The sequence below is a fragment of the Opisthocomus hoazin genome, chromosome 9, assembly GCF_030867145.1.
Source record: "Opisthocomus hoazin isolate bOpiHoa1 chromosome 9, bOpiHoa1.hap1, whole genome shotgun sequence".
In the NCBI taxonomy this organism is placed as follows: domain Eukaryota; kingdom Metazoa; phylum Chordata; class Aves; order Opisthocomiformes; family Opisthocomidae; genus Opisthocomus; species Opisthocomus hoazin.
In genome coordinates, this window is record NC_134422.1 from 32568414 (window position 1) to 32586325 (window position 17912).

Here is a 17912-nt window from a genome sequence, read left to right on the forward strand (position 1 = left end):
GACGAAGAGAGATTTTATTTCCTTTTTTCTGCCTTTAGTTTTGTGAATGCTTTGGGACAAAGAGCCTGTGATTTATAAGCTCTGCTGGCTGCATTCAAGGTGCTTGATGGAAGGATCCCTGCTCTGCTGGTCTGCATGGGAACGCGATGGTGTGGCCTCTCCTGCACCACTGCAGGTCAGCAGGAGCCTGTGGGCTGTCATCCCCAAAGGGCCTGATGAGGGCATCTCCAGTGATGCTGATGTTTTACATTGCACAAACCAAATTTTAGCAAAATCCACGAGCAGAAATGGATCCTGGAAGTATAATTTGGGTGGAAATAGTCTAAAATACCTTTTATGCATCTCTACACCTATGAGAATTTTAAGTACTTGCAAGAAAGAGCCAGTGATGATCTAATAATTTCTAAGGTCACCTGAGGGTTTGCAATGAAATAAGCCAGAAAGCCACCATCAAATATATTTTAAAAGGAAGACAGGCTTTCAAAAATGAAGCATGAACTTAGTGCTGGCTCTGCACAGTGTGGCCTAAGAGTGCAGATGTTCCTGGACATGCTTCACGCTGCCAGAAAAGGAGGTTTTGTGAGGAGGTGCCACAAAATAATTGTCTATTGATCAGGTGAGAAGATAAACAGATGCAAAGGAGGAGAAGGATGGCAGGTCCTTATTTCAGTTGCTGGGTTAAGGATTTGGATCCAGTCAATTTTAAGGGCTTGGAACAGGACACCATGGGTTTATCTGCCTGGCAAGCTTCAATGTCTCTCAAGACATTTCTGGGAGTGTGTCAAGTCTGTTCCTAGGAAGCAAAGCTGTCCCAGGTGATGCAGAGGAGAGGTGTCCCTGTGCTTTTGCATGGGAGCTGCTGTTCACAGGTCTCTGGTGGTGTTGTACCATCTTGCCCTGGGCTACAGAGCTGGTTCCAGGGGCTGCAGCAGGAAGACTCCTCTTCTGCGTTTAGCAGCAGCTTCGTGAAAGCAGGAATACAAGAGCAAACTCCCAGTCTCTCCCTCACACTTGCTGCGACTTGCTGAGATCCACTTCTAAGGCAAAGCAGCAGCAGCTGGGGATGTGAATTATCACTGGCATCTGCCTCATTGGATGCACAGCTCCCGGGGCATGCATGAATGCTTCTCTCCTGCAGGAAAATCCATGTTGAGAGAGGCATAATGAACGGCGACGGAGCTTCAGATTTCATAAGGCCACAGAAAATCCTTGCTGAAACAAGGATAAGCTTGCTTGGGGCTTGCCTGGTTTTTACAAGTGGTTCAACTGATGAGGACATGGTTCTGGCCAACTCCAAACTTTTATGCATTTGGGCTGCATTTAGTTGAATTAATATGAGAGAAGCGTGTTTTCCATCCAGAGCATTGATGTGATTCATTCTGACAGTTCTGAAGTGGAACATGTTCCTTTTTTCAGGCTAAAGTCACACACAGGTGGCATTGATTCCAGCACTGGCTCTGTCTTGAGGTTTCCCTCCAGGAGGAGGGAGGCGATGGTTTAAATCCATGCAGTGAAGTAGGAGACTAGATCTCCTGTATTTCAGGTGAGCATGTAAGCCACAGAGCTGTTGGGTGAAAGGGTGAGTGCTGCTGCTTCTGCTCTGTTTCACAATGAATGCTCTTTAAGACTTTAGCCTTTTGCTGTCTAAAATGCCTAAAAATGCAATTAACTTCCCATTTTGCCAGTAACTTAAAAACAAGGTGCTTGGTTTTTCGTTGTCCACATAGAACTTTGTTTTCCTTTTACACTTTTGATATGTCCACCAAGCCACACATGCTATGACTGCCCAAGAGACATTTCTACTAGTCACAGTATATCTATCTGCAGTGTTGTGCAGGGGTCAGAAGGTAAACCATGCTTCTTCCAGGGTAAGTTTGCTCAGAAGAGCTTAGGCCAGTGGTTTCCTTCTGGGTGCTTTACTCTGCTCAAGATAGCCAGGGCAACCAGATGGCTGGTTTAGGAGGCCGTAGAGGAAGAGATCCTTTTTGGGCAAGATCATGCTAACTTACGTGCTACTACTCTATGACCGAAAGGGCCACTGCGAGTTTAGTGTGTCTCTATTTGAAGGCCTGCTTCACATGTGGTTTCCTTGCTTTGTTTTGTGAAATCATCAGCGAGTTCATCACAGGACATGAGAACAAGAGTTAGGGGAAGCGTTGTTGGTCACTCAGAAGGCTCTGGTGGGAGTTTGCTTTCCAGCAGGGTGTGTAACACTGAGAATATAGACAGTGTTTACAAACACCTAAGGACAGTCAGCCTATTCCAATCTGTTCTTGGAGCCTTTCTCCTGTCCCATGCACACTTATCTTCTATCATTTCAGCTGTCTGACGTGTTCTCTCTTTCCTGTGATCAACTCCTATCTGACACCTGTTGCTGTTAAATATTTGCTGTGTTCCTCTTCTGAAGGTGGAGTGGCTGCGATGTCAGCAGGAAAAATTGCAAGTGTACATGTACCATTTGGCAAACAATGAGCTTTGAGAAAGATTGCAATAGTTTGGAGGTGTGCCCTGGTACAACCACCCACTTTATTCACCCATAAGTGGGAAGCGATCCCATTATGCAAAGTTACAAGAAGAATAGGAAAGTTCATGGAGAAGGCTTTTGAACACAAACAAGGGAGATTCAGTGAAATTCAAAACTAATATGTGGGAATGATGTTTTTTTCCAACAGCAGTTAGATTGTGGAACTTGTTGCCTGGGGACTGTTTGAGGCCAAGAACCTAATGAGGTGCAGGGAGGAACTGGGCATTTAGGCAGTTATCAAGAATATCAGAGTTGCTATAATTCATAACAAATTTGGAAGGAATATATAATCCATTTCACTGTGCTTAAGCACCTCTTGAACTAATAGAGACTGGGTGCATTTTTGCGCCCCAAGATGCTGCAGAGATCCTTATGTTCTCTCTTCACTGTGTGGATTTGGCCATAAAAGAGAGATTACTGCCTTGGCTGGACTGCTTGTCTGGTTTGATTCTCGCATGTTTCACCATGGGCTTAAAGTAATAAGGCAGGGATCTGCTGCCAGCAAACTCTCAGGATCTCAGCTTCAGGCTGTGATGCTGTCTATGTGCAACAGGATGCCTAACTAATCTACTAATGATTTGGCTTTGTCAGTGCTTACAACGTGCAAGGCACTTTCAACACAGAAAAGCAAAGCCCTTTGCTACCCAAGGTGCTTGCAGCTGCAGGACATGCTGGTAAGCTGTGGAAGTTTGTGCAGAAGAGAGTCAAGCCCAATCAATGGCGAGGTCAGTATGTTTCAGGGGTTCAACGAGGGTACCCCATGCTTGGGAAGGTGGTCTGGGAGCAGGGCACAGCACGGGGGGAGATCTGGGGGTGACTGTGCAGGAATGTCACCAGCAGACAGTCAGGGCTGCCACCATGGGATTTGCAGGTGCTGGGAAATAGGGCAATGATGGATGAAAGCTGGAGACAGGGTTATATAAAGGCAGAAAGGTTGGATTACGTGCACAAATGAAGGGCTCTGTTGGCTCAAGGGAGGAGATGGGTGTGTTTTGGAGGGAGGATTTACTTCTTGGCTCTTTCAAGTGCTGCATAAGGCATTGATAGCCTGAATGCAGCCAGGGACACACAGCAGTCACAGGGCAGTGTAAGCTGAAGTCAAACCATGCTGAAGGAGCAGGCAGAAGAATGAGTATCTGAAGAAGGGGGAAAGAAGGCACCAACTGGTGTGCCGCATATAGCCTATGGCTGACTTAGCACTTGTGCCGCATTGCCCTCCTGCTCAAGGTTTTCTAATTCTGTCCCAGACGATGTCAGCATCCCCCAGCAACTGGCAGTGAGACATACAAGGCATTCCTTGGAGAGCCTGTGAGCATCTCCATCACCCCCCTGCCTCAGCCCAGGAGGGCTGACGAGGCAGGGAGCAGTATCCTGAAGGTGTGCCTGCTTCTCAGCTCTCACTGGATGACTCGGGGGCTGCCTTCACCTCGCGTTCGGGCAGCTCACCTTCACAATGCTGTCATTCCCTGATGAAGAAAGTGTCACCCAAGTGCTCTTTGCAGTTTGCTTTCCACTCTTCTGTAAAGCTTTTTAACATTTTTTTTTGGCACCTCAGTTTCCTCTGCACGAACATCAGTTTATAGATCACTTAGCAATCAGGCTCTGAAATATGGATAAATGTAAGCAAAATATGCATGAGCAGGCCTGTGCCTTTCTCCTGTTGCCTAGCGCCTTTGGCAAGGGCTGGGGCTGAGGCAGAGTGTGTGTATCAAATCCCATCAGGCAGGACTCTCTACCAAGGAAAGCACTAGCTGAGGGACCTGGAGGGGTACTGTGTAATTTTAAATGTAAAGATTAGGCACTGCAGAAGATGTCAATCTTGGCATGTTCTCTCACACTACATAGGATAAAATCCACTTGGTGCTGCTTTGGGCATTTGGGATTCCTGCTGCTTCAGGGCCCCGCAGCCTGTGCGTGAAATGCAGAGATGTGCTGCTTTTCCCTTCCTCTATTTTCCCTGGAGCATGCAATAGAGGAGTTAAATTACTGCCCATTTAATGAACTGTGTCTTTCTCAAATCCCATTTTAATCTACTAGGAGATGGAGTGACTTCAGACTTGAAAAGGGCGTTAAAGGATAGCTAAGTATATGGCAGAGAGTCCCAACATACCTGCATTGTCTGGAAAGTTTCAATGTGACATATGCGGCATCAACCTCTTTTCTTTTACTTTTTTCCTCCCTCTCATTTTTGGTATAAAGTGCTCCAGAAGATCTTGAGTCAGCCCAGGATCTAAAGGCTAAACTGGCTGGTGGGATAAATCACCAGGCTTAACATGATATGGGTTATGTTTTGCTGATTTCTGTTAGGCATGGTCTCGGCTTGAAATCTCTCAAAACTCAAAGATCATATCTGTTTTTAGGAAATCTGGTGCTGTCACAATCTAGACCTCTTTTTCTCTTCGGCCATCAGTGAGACTTCTTCTAAATGATGGGAGGTATGGATAGCTTTTGAGATCCAAAGCTTGGAGATGTGAGCATCTCTCGTACATTTTCTGCCCTTGTCCTTGAAATCCTGCCTCTGCCAAGCATGCAGTCTGCGTTTGCTTAAATATTGCTAAATGCTCAGACACTCCAGAACATGTTGGATACACCAGAACACCTTGTTTTATAATTGGATGCATGAGTCTTGCTGTTGTGTTAGAAATCAAGTGTAGCTCAGTCATATGCAAACCTTGAGACAGCCCAGCAAGAAGGAAGCTGTAGGGAGTAAAATTTTTCAGCTATTTCCATGTCTAGCAGAAAATACTTTGGATTTGTGGAACCTATGTACGTTTTGGATAACAATTGTGTGTTTTGAATCATAGCCATGAAGATGATATTCTTTGGGGAAAGAGGGCTGTAACTACACTATTATATAATCAATTGCATTGTACATGTCTCACAGAACTGTTTAAAGAGTCTAAGAAGCATTGTCAAGGCTTATTAGGCCCTGAGATCCACATCAATATCTTGAATCTAATCAGTGCTATGGTTATCTGAGTGGACACAAATGAGCGTAAAGCATTTGATGAGCTCCTGCTTTCTCATGAATCACTGTGAGAGTGTTTCTCAGCATCCTGTGTACCTTCTTAATGTGTTTATTGTTACTTATAAAAGTAGCTGTATGAAAAGAACTGACTCGGAAGACAGAGCTGACATTTTGCATTGGAGGTCTGGGGTTTTGAGTATCTGGTAGCAGGTTGTTCCCCATGGCACCCCAAGCTGTAGCAGCCCTCTGTAGTCAACACTACACCTTTGTTCCAGCCTCCCAGTCATCATGGTGCTCAGCTTGATGTGGTCTATGGACTTGTGTTCTTCCATAGCATTAACAGGTGCTTTCTGATGGCACTATGTCCTCTTATGCCAGCAGAATTTCCATTCCCAGTGCCCAGCCCACAGCTGGAGAGGTGTCTTCCAACCAGCAGGCACAGGAGGCTGCAGGCAGGGCCAGGCAGGGTGTCCTCGCACTGCTCTAGCCAGCCAGGGGTAGAAGACCCTCCTTTTAGAAAAGTGATGTGGGTCCCTTAATGCTTTTAGTGGGAGGGGGGAGACTGAGGAACTGGTTGTGCTGCGGTCTAATGGGCCAAGACATACAGTGAGCTGCTGGGTGCTTCTTGCAGGAGGCAGGAAGGTCTCACCACTGCCAGTGATACACTGGATAAACCTGGCCCAGCTGTTTAAAACTAGCTGTGATGGAGCTTGGCCTGTTGTGTTGTGCTCATAACACCTTTGTGTTCCCTCTATGTATGAACACAAACCTCAGTAAAGCACTGCAAAATCCTCCCATTGAAGCAGCTCGTGGAGGAAAGCCTGTTTTCGGGGAACAGTGGTGCACATGCATATAATGTCTCTCCTCCAGGATCTAAGAGGTAGCTATGCTGGCTTTCTTTAAATAGCCCACTGCTTCTGTGCCCCTTATTTAGCTGTAGGGAGGCAAGTGACACGATGATGCTCAAGAATGTAATTTCGCTTCTTGTGTGACCTATGAGATCAGAGGTTGTTAGCAGGAGATATGCAGTGACTCTCACAGAAGGTGCTGCTGGATCCCCAGACCTGGAAATCCTGGAGTGTTCGCTATGTCAGAGCACAAGGGCTGAAGGACCCCCTGGGAGGGACTCTCTGGCTGTAGGGACTGACTGGGCACCTTTAACACCCTCTGAAAGCTTTGTGTGCCCGGTGTTTGGCAGCCGGTGGAAACTGCCTCTGCCTCCACCTGCAGCTCTTTTACTATTATATTTAAAGTCGCTACTTCGTGTAAGATGCGTGTAATCAGGACTTTGGAGGTCCACTTAGGGTGTGATATGAGCAAGGCTTCAATTTCAGCCACTTCTGCTTGAATAGCCAGCCCTGAGGGTTTTTCTCCTGCTCGTTAAACTTCTGTCAAAGTCAGTTGCTTTGCAACATGAGATGCCTCAGAGCTGCCAGAGAGAGGCTGATGACATACTTTATGAAGACTGTTACCCTCAAAGGTAGTTCAGAAATGCCTGTTATTTTTATTAAATACTTTTGTCCCAAACTCATCTCTCCCAAGCCAACTCTGTTAAGCTGATAGAACTGCAACAGTTGGCTGCTGTGTGTGTACGTGCAGGCAGTGACTTTTAACCCTTTTTGCTTATAAGGTTATTCCTACCTTTCTTTTTGAGAAATATTGGATCATAGAAGTGGGAACAGCAAGTGCAGCTGGACCCTAAGTGCCAAAGCTGATTTGGATCAATGTTTGTAGCAAGGATACTTTAAATGACAGTGGTAAGTACAGTGGAAGAAGTCTTCGCATCTGCAGTTTGGGGGGCTCTGAAATAGGTGGGAGATCAGATCCGGAAAGGTGACGCTGCCACACAAGATTCACCTGACACAAGGTCCAACCTCAGGACTTCTTTAAATTAGTTTTGCCACCCTTTTTGTTTGGCAATGGTCACATTTGAAATTTTTTACCCATTCTTTCTGGCAGTGAATTTTAGTTTCTGGGCCTCTCAAAGATGAGTAGATGTGTAACTATTCACAACTTAAAATCTGGACAGTCTTGATTAACAAATAGACCACATAGTATTTTTATTTCCTGCCTGGTTTGTCTAATTCTCAGAATGTGAGGCTGGCAGAAAACTTTTGCAGTAACAAGTTTATCATTAGTTTTAAGCAAATACTTTGAAAAACTTTTGTAAAGTGAATAGATTGGGTGAAGACTTTTGCCAAACAAAATGGGAGTGATTTAGAAATTTAAATTTGTATTTTGTAGTATTTTTTTTTCTGTAGTCACACAACAACATTGTCCATGAAGGTATTTAGTGGTTTTTACAAAATTCAGACATGCTTTTCATCTCTCATGTAGAAATGAAATGCTAGTTTCTGGTATTTACCTGCTATTTCAGCAATAGTCTGTGGCACCCGTGCTGTTCCAAGAGAGAAGAACTCCAGTAGTGTTTTGCAACTGGTGTGATAATAAAGTTGGCTTCCTCACAAAGGACCTTTCTTCACCTCTGTGATATCAAATGCCTTGTAGCGTTAGCCTCCTCAGGAGTAGAATGGGATGTGGGATCCACATAGCCATGTTGTCTCCAAGCGTCTGTTGCTGTGGAGCATTTCTGCCTGGCAGGTACTGGCGAATGTTTCATTTTGGCTCCTCTTTATCAGTGATGTGTTTGGTGGCTGATGCCCTGTGGGGCACATGGAGTTGGTTTTGTTTCCTGGTAGATGTCTAAAATAAACAACTTATATGAATGTGTAAATAGTTTTAACTAGCAATAGCATGAAACTGTATGCGCTGCAGCAAACAGAAGTCAGTGCTTACCCTTCAGAAACTGTTGTGAAATCATTTCATATGTATTTGTGTGTTTTGATTTGCCCTTGTGAGTATTACGTACAGATAGTGACTAAGATGTATTATTAATTCTTTCTTTACTGTGCTTAAGTGAATTGACAGGGGCAAAGGAGATTGCTTAGAATTAGATGACAAGCTTTTGGATACTTAGCATTTGTATCTTTTTACATAGTCACTATACAATCTCCCTAGTTTGAATGCCATTTCCTGCAATGAGGGTATGAGTTTGTTATCATGATAAAATCGTATTGAGGTAATTGAGGGATATTAGAATCAAGACATTTGGAAATCTGTCTGTAGCTATGGGTGGAAACTTCACCTTGTTGGATGTGTCTGCCATGGGGTGGGAAGTGGTGTAATGTTAGCAACCTCCTGCCAGTGCCTCCCTTCTCCCTCTTCCTGAGTTGAATGTCAGTTTAGCACAGCTTGTACAGGATAGGTTGGAGAGGGGGGCTGCTGTACATTTGATAATGTCATAGTTACCAGCCTGTGAGGTTTGAGGCTGGAATATCATTTTTGTGCTCACTGCTTTTGGAGTTGGGAGTATCTCTCTCCCATTTGTGCTTTTGCTGATCTGAAATCAATTGAGACTCTCAGTCTCTCTTAAAATTAGATGGGGCTTATGCTCCTTTAGAGCATCACTGTAGAGATGTCCCCAAGGAAGCTTCCAGTGTGGATGCAGTCCCTGCCATCTTCTGATCTTCTTATCTTCTTTTTGCAGTGCTTTTTTTTTTGTTTCTTTTTTTTTTTTTACTACTTACAGTTCCCTTTAGTTGCCATTATGGAGGCAAAGTTTTTACCTCCCCTTCTGAAAGGTTTGATTTCCACAAGGATTTTGTACAGCCTTTTAATCATTTTAACAGTATTTAAAGAATAATTCTAATAAAGTCTCTCAGTCTGCTGTGGGCTTTAACACTTAATACAAGCATGCTGCTAATCCTGGGTAGCACACTTCCTTTTCTATCTGAGGGTGATGAACGTTGAAAAGCACCTTGCCCCCACTTCAGGCACATGTAATTTAGGAGATCTGCTTTCTTCACAGTCGGGTTCAAAACTGACATTCCCCAATTCTTAATTTTCACAAGTGTATTTTGTCCCACAGTTCTGTCCCTTCCAAGGGAAGGAGAAACCCAAAGCCACAGCATAGTGTGAACATTTGCTCTTGTGGTCTGTCTGCTTGCTGGGAGGAGTGGAGCCATGTGTTTTCTGCAGCTGCAGCTCAGGATTAGACAGCTAAAGAAAACAGTCCAGCAGAACATGGCAGTGGCAGCTCTTGGGATAAGACGACATCTGCCAGGAGGAAAGTGTTGTTGGCAGGTTCAGTGGCTGAGGGTTGCTCTTCCTCTCTGTGTGCTCTGATGCAGACCCGCTTTCCCTGTCATCCTTTGCTCAGTAATGAGGATGGTAATTGTTATTTATTCGCCAAGGATTTCAGTAGTCAAAAGTGATTTTCAGAGACCAATTTTGAGTTTTCAGAAAGTGACGAACTTCTTTTTAAACTCCCCCCACCCCCAAAACAAACAAACAAATCACACAAAACCCCCCATGGCCTCCTTTTGTGGATTTTAAGCTGAACATCCTCCAAATCAAGGTGTCTCAACACACTTAACTTTGAAAATCCTTTACTACAGACGGGTTTTTAAAGAGCAAGCGATAGCTAAGTCTGCTTCTAATGAAGTCTCTGGGGCCACAAGAATGTGTAGTACACTATATGTTGTATGTTGCATGATTAGGGTTCAAATTAAGGAGAAAAAAATCTAATGGGAAACTAAGGTATGAGGAGGATAAAAGAAAAGACATAAATACAGGCAGGCAGTCTGGTAAGTGGGTTCAAGGTATAGGGAGAGCTGGGAAAATATGTACAAACAGGATTTTCATACCAGGGACATTGAAGTGCTATCACCTGCAAATACTTGGATGCTGAATTGATGGGAATAGTTTAACAGAGGTCTGGCACACATTTCCTTTCTGAGCTCTGGGGGCAGGACAATTCTGTGCAGTGCCCACATTGTGGGGCCTGAATTCCCATCCCAGGGCTGTCATGAGACAAACAGAAAGTGTTCGACCCCTCTGGACATCAAAGCTATGGGGAATTTTATTACTTGCAGTTCACTTTAAGAAGATCGCAATTCAGTATGGTTTCCAGCTCCCTGTTTCAGGGTCAGAAGAGACTCCTAGTATGCTTTTTTTTTTTTTTTTTAAAATGCATCTGTTCCCACCTTTTGTATGTTCCTGGAGGATGAAGCTTTTCACCTTCCCATGGCCATTGCAACTGCCAGTTGGATTTTTCTCTCTGTTGTCTTTACTCCCAGCCTTAAATTTGTGCCCATGCAAGGCTCCCAGTCCTGTGTCATATCTAAAGGTTATGTCCAGTGATTTAGCTGGAGCTGAAGAAAATGTGCCCAACAGCTAGTGGAGCTCTTGGGGTGCCTGGCCTGCTGTAAATAGGTGGCCCAGAGATCCCTGCTGTTTTTAACAGCTCTCTGGCAGTCTTGGCTAGCAGAAGAGGTCTTTTAAACAGCCAGAGGCAGTTTCCTTGCTGGTGGGCTGTTTACTCCTTGGGGTTCATACAGGGTGGACTTCCATGTGGGCAAAGGACAGAGTTGTGATCCACATCGTAACAAATAATACTCCAGCCTAGGTATAGTTCCCTGTGACCTGCCTTCACAGAGCACATATCCTGCAAGCTTCCAGGGCTGGGCAATGCTGGCTGGGAGCAGCGGGGCTGTCTGCCCAGCTTTCTCCCCTCTAGATGAGCTGGCAGGCCTGGCCAGAGGCAGGGAGAAGGGAGTTCTGCAATAGCAAAAGGGCTGGAAGCTAGCTGTGTGATGTGGGATGCTTCCTTTTTCCTGATGGCTACGAATCCAGCCAAGGCTCATTTAATTGCCATGGTAGTACTTCCTGACTGTGAAGTACAGGGAATAATCAGTAGCAGAGTATGATGATAACGGGTTAATCAGAGGAGAAATGATTCAGATATTCCTTTGTCTGGGAAATGAAGCTTTTTCCGCCCAGATAGTCTGTCACAAGACTTGGGAGGCATAATGTTCGAGACACAGTATTAATTTTGCATTGCTTTCAGTTCTATATTTGTACATTTGGTTTTTTAGGTACTGATTTCTTCCCCAGCAGCTTTTGAGCATTTTGAAAGTGCTGTAAAAATGTTACTATTTGCAGTATGGCAAATGCAAAAGGGGTATCTTTAGATTTCAAACTCTAACTGGGGTCTCTATGTGATGTGTCACACCAAGAAGTAATGAGAAACCCTGCCTTGGATGCTGGAAGATGAGCAAAGAAATGGGAGAAAACCAACGCAGAGAGCAGCCAAATGACTTGTTGGAGGAACCCCAGCTTGGCAGCTGTAGACAGAGGAAGGAGATTTGCCTGCTGAGTCCCAGTCCAAGGCAAGGCACGTCCGCTGGAACAAGCTGCCTTGCCCGAGCAGCTTTCAAACATCACCTCCAGCCCGTGTTCTTGAAGTTTCTTCCCTTTTGATGAAATTATGATGTATAGAGAATTGTCAGGGCAGCATGTAGAGGCTTTGTAGGCTTGAGTCTAACCTTTTGGTGGTCTCAGGTGGGCGGAGGCTTCCTCCCAGTTGCTAATGGAGCTTCCAAAGCTGCCTTCAGAAGTGGTGTGGAGGTACCATCCTGAGCTGATGGGACAGAGGAGACAGTTGTTGGAGCACACCTGAAAACTGATCTGTCTGGTGTAGACACTGCATCTCCCAGTCAGATCAGAAGTGGTGGCAGGATGATGTGAAACTTCCGTCATCTGAAATTATTAAAGGGCTCAGCCCTGTCTGCAAGGACATGGCATGAACCTTTTACAGTAGAAAACGTGTTGAGCCTAGTAATGCAGTGGGGTTTTGTTTTTCCAAATGGTGGAATTCTTTGGGGAATTTATCCCTCATTTTATCACTCTTCTTGGCCTGATTTCCTAAGAAGGTGAGGCTTAAGGATTCGCCTTGCTTGTCCATATTTCTGCATTCTTCCAGTGATATTTCTGACTCTTTCGGACTATTTCAGAAAAATCAGAAAGAAGGACAGAAGAGTAGGAAGGTGATTATCTTCCTACAGGTTATGTGAAAATTGCAACTGGGAAGAGTCCCAAATCAGGCCCTTTTATTATAAAGCACCTATCATATTTAAATCTTAAAGTGAGAAAAGCAAGGAAAGGACATCAGGTCATTTTTCTCTTGTTACAGAGAATGTCTCTTTATATCCCCTGTGTTCATATCACCTGTCACAAATCAGGGGTATGGGAAGTAAGTTCTAATGTTATTGCTCCTGGGTTTTACAAAGCAGTAATTCAACACTTCAATGCATAGATTATTCAGTGCAATGCTAAGTGGTTATTGGAGCAAACGAATGAGATTATTGCTGATGAAAACCAGGGAATTGGAACTATTGGTATTGTGAAGACAACAAAAGAGAGGGGAGAAAGATAACGGAAGATGATTGTCTTGTTTTAAAAAGGCTCTGTGCACTCCCAAAACACAGACACATTTGTACTCTTTTGGGATCCCTACATCAGACTGTCTTCTCCGTATGCTTGTAAAGCATGAAGTCAGCCCTGCTGGAACAGGGTATTTCCAACCTTTGGGTGGTATAAATATTAAGCACTGCAGTCTGGTGGGGTGGTGAGTCCTATTCTGGGAAATGCTGTGCTGTATCTTTGTGTGGCTTTCACCAAACTGTGACTCGCTGTAGCTGCCACCCAGGTGGGGTTCATCCTCTTCACCGTGGCAATAAATGAGCTACAAATTCCTAACAAGGGTATCCCTGGATGTAGGATATGCTCTCTTCCAAAGTATATTTTTTATGGTGACCTTCCTGCAGTCTCTTAGACTTTGTCTTCTGAGGTCTCTCTCTCTTATTTTTTCAGACACTTGTAAAAATCTGATTGATCCCTTACTATCCACTACTGGGAACATCAGTATGGAGGAGGAGCATCTCAGTGACAGAGCAAAGTGCTACAAAGCAGCTCCAAAAAGCAAGGAAACCCCTGCAACTATAAGGTGCTTTGGGTCTCCCCTGCAAGAGTTTGGCACTACTGTGGTCTCCCCTTCACCAGTGAGTGGTAACCTTAAGAAGCGGTAGCTATAATAAAACTCAGCCAAATGGTGGTAATATGATCGACTCCTCAATTAATCTGATTAGAGCCAACAGCCGTTATGTTGGAACATTTGCTCCTGCCCTGTATGCAGCTGCATACTACAGTGTGACTATTTATGGGCCTGGCTCCAATGGGATTTGTGGACTACCAGTGGATTTGATTACTGCCTGAGATCACTGCAAATGCTGCAGCAAACTGCAACAGCCGCAAAATGAACTTTTTGCAAGGGCTGCCTGACATGTGTCCTGCCAGTGAGAATTCCCCAGTCATGAGGAGATGGAGTTAAATGGCTCCCCACAGCCGTGCTCCTTTTTCCCTTCTTAAGGCTTTAAAGTTTTTTTAGCGACATCTATGTGCCTTCTCTATTGTTGGCTGTCTTCCTTGCTTCAGAGGAAGCAGAGCAGCGTACTATCATCCATGGGCTTCAAGGGTGGCCATTCATTACAGGACCTATTGTACTTTTTGGCCAAATTTGCCATCTTTCTCTCTCTGGGCAAAGCAGAAGGGATGCATGGCGCTTGAGGGTGAAGGGTGGCTTCAAGGTGTCCCATCCACCACAGAGGTTGGCAAAACCCAGAGGCTCTTGTGCCTTTGGAGTTGAGGGCTATGTGAAAAAGAACTTAATCCTCTTCTCCCCTTTCTGCTGGCAACTCCTATCACCTAGATTGCTCTAATATCGGGGATGAGGTTGTTCTTGGGAGGTCCTGGACTGTGCTCAAATGCTTCCTCCCTGTGAGCAGCAGGGAGGGCACAGGTTTCCTTGTGCAAAGCTGGTTTTGCCTTTCTGCCGCATTGCATTTTGCCTTACCCTTGCTGTGATGCTGTAAAATGGATTCGTGAAATGATCCAGAGTAAAAGCCACCACCCTAGTTCCCCAAAAGGCAACATGGAAACAGAAACAAGTGGGTGAGAGTGAGGTGGGGAGAGGTAAAACAGAAGTGTCTTCAGGCAGCTCTGCTTCAGGAGAAAACAACAGGGACCACCATGCTGAGGGTGAAAGCTGGCTTGAGCAACATTTGGGAATACAAATTTTGGGGGTAAGGCAATAGCAGGCTCTGTTTCAAAACAGCAGCAGTCTTGAGAGCTGTATTGAGAGCTGTTTTGTTCTGCTTTTCCCCAACAGCTTTTGAGGGAGTGGTTTTGATTCTGACACAGCAAAAAGTCCTGCAGGATGCAAAGATATGATGAACCTTTTTGGGTCTCGGAACAACCGTGCATTGCAATTGCCCAAGCAGGCAGAGATCTTCATGCTCATCCTCTGTTTTCAGTGGTCAGTTGTGCCAACAGGGTGGTACCAGGACAGTGGGCAATGCTCATCCCCAAACACCAGATGCCACATTCACAGTAGTGCTAGCATAGCCATTGGCACAGTGAGCCCCTCATCTCCTGTCTGGGCTTGCAAAGCACTACCCAAGCCAAGCAATGTCAATTTTGCGTAGCAGTATCCCTGATCCTCACTCCAGAGCTGGGGATCTCTGAAGCCCAGTGGGGTGAAGTGATATTCTGTAATCTTTGGCAAAGACAGGGGGTACAGGAGGGATGTAAATATGTTTGTGTTAAAAGGAGAGTGGTGGTGTATCGGTTTCCAGCTCACAGTAAGGGGATGTTCGATGAGGGACATCCCAAATGATGGAAGAGTTTGCTTATTCTTTCCAAAAGAAATAAGAAAATAACAAAAAACTACCTGTTACATCTTGCTGTGAGCCTTTAATGAATATACCAAGACTTGCTGTTAAGGTCAGGCACAAAGGTTTATTAGCAAGGCCTGAAATTTAATCTACTGTTCAAAGTTAATTAAACTCCCCGACTCCTACGTTCAGCTGTTGCAGAAGGGCTGCGTCCTAAATCGGCTTAACTCCATGGGCTTTACACAGCTCCAGATCTGGCCCACATAAACAATTTTTCCAGAAAATTACTGTGACTGAGAAAAGCAAAGGTAAGGAGGAAAAGCAAAACCAAAAAGGCAACCAGAAGGTATATGCTATGTTTATTGATTCAGGGAGAACAGTCAATGAAGCAACCCTCTCAGTTTCAGCTATAGTCTGGAGATCCATGCTTACCCCTTTTGCCAAGGTTAATAAGCTATGCTCAGTAAGTTGATAGGCCCAGCTATAAAGATGCTGCAGTATCCATCCACACCAGCTATGATACTGAATTTAGGATTTTGAGTCTATGTTGAGCTGAGCTTGCTTATCTGCTTCCTGCTGCATTGAGAGTGACTTTAGATGCTAACACTGCACACCCACTGTGCACAGGGATCCCACTGAAAAAAACCTGGCCTGAAAACCCTCACTCTATGGGGCCCAGTTCTCTGCTTTGCGCTCCGCAGTTCCCACGCATGGCAGAAACAAGGAGTTGCCTGAAAATTCTGTCCATCGGCATGGTTAGGAGACCCAAAGCTGCTCTGGCCCTGTTGGCTTTAGGTCACGTCCCAACAGGGACGCACTGCAAGCCCATCTGCAAGAGCCATTTCAGCCCTACAGAGGCTTGGTTCTCCCTTGACATCAAAATATCTCAGTGGTGAGCCTTGGCACCTTACCCAGCCCAGCTGGGTTTTCTTGATGCTCTTGCCCTTTTAGGATGTCCTCAAACCCTGTGGGGTTCTGGGGGAGGCGTGTTTAGTGCAGGAGACCTCAGAGAGCCAAGAGCAGCCTGTGGGGACAGGGGTTGTTGGCTCTGTAGTTGCTGAGAGTTGGGAGCAGTTGGTGGAAGAACTTGTGCAATGTTTGTAAAACTGACATGGGGAGTCGTAGAGCATTTTCACCCAAAATGTGGAGCATTTCCTCAAAAACCTGCCTGTGTGGCTGAAGAGCATGAGGACTTCTCCTACCTGTGGGGGCTGGAGGAACTTGGGCAGCTTCAGGCAGGATTTGGAAAGATACACTTTGTTTTGTTCTTTTTCAAGGGTGTGTATGCCTCAGAGGCCATGCACTTCTGAAGGGCTTCCACATTACTCACATCTCTGTCATCTCACACATTATACAAATACAACCTCATCCATGCGGGCTTTTTGGTTTGAGCAGCTTTCCCAGGGCTACCCAAGAGCTGAACCCCAGCGCTCTGGAGGTATGGTTGAGTGGCTGAGGGTGTGTGCATGTGCTTGGCAGCGGCAGGGTGGCTCCTGCTGTCAGGCTGCATTGCCACCTGCTGGGGACACACAGACCCCTTCTGAGGCCACCTCCAACCACCCTTCAGCAAGGGGTGTCCCCATGCCCGCTCCCCCACCAGGGGCAAGCCTAGTTGGACTCTACCATGTTCCCTCAGGTACTTCTATTGGGCATATCTGCTGCCTCCTCCTCTGTTGGATTTTGTCTTCAGACCCTTCATAACATTGCGAGTTGTAACTCTAGATTTCCTGGTCTGAGTACTGGCCTTCAGTTCAGGTTTCTTTCCCGAGTGCAGCTAAAGGGACATGGATGATACTTTTGCCAAAGGGCTCAGCTGTTCTGGGCAGGAAGATGTGAGGAACCTGTATTGTTCTTCCCAATGTTGGGAAAAAAAAAAGAAAAAAAATCTCTTGCAACAAATCAACTGTATGTTCTGGGACCTTGCTGGCCTGGAGCAGGACTTGTGGTCTCACTGGGACCAGCCATATTCCCTTGGCTGTTACCATCTGAAAATCCCACTCAAATTTGGCCAAGGTGGAAAAATGTGAACAACATAAAAGAGGGGAAGGGGGAAAGGGGGAAAGGTGAGGTAGTGGTGTAGAGGGATGGAAGTCAGATGAGATGCTGGAGAGAAGTGAGGTCTGGCTGGGTAACTCATGTAAATGAAGCCCTTTGCCAGCATCTTTGCGCCTTGCATGGCTGCTTCTCCCACAGCTGCTTTGTGGTATCTCATGCGGGACATGCAACCTTAATTCTCCACCTTGCCCAGCTCTGTGCCTGTCAGACAGGAACAATGTCCCTGTTGGGGACACGATGCTGAGTTGGTCTTCTGCTGTGCTTTTTCCTTATCAACACAATGAAGGCATCTGCCACGCCACAGCCAACAGCCAACTCTGAAGTGGTTTCAAACTGAAACCAGTGTGTGTTAAATGACTGCAGTGGTAGTTTGTAAACTGTTTTATCAGATGAGCTGTGTTTCTGGCTGCTAATGCTGTTGGAGCTGAGGACCACTCATGCCTATAGAATCATAGAATGATTTGGGTTGGAAGGGACCTTAAAGATCACCTCATGCCACCCCCCCGCCATGGGCAGTGACACCTTCCCCTAGACCAGGTTGCTCAAAGCCCCATCCAACCTGGCCTTGAACACGGACAGAGAGGGGGCAGCCACAGCTTCTCTGGGCAACTTGTGCCAGGGCCTCACCACCCTCAGAGTAAAGAATTTCTTCCTTATATCTAATCTAAATCTACCCTCTTTCAGCTTGAAGCCATTACCCCTTGTACAAGCCCTTGTAAAAAGTCCCTCCCCAGCTCTCCTGTAGGCCGCTTCAGGTACTGGAAGGCTGCTGTAAGGTCTTCCCGGAGCCTTC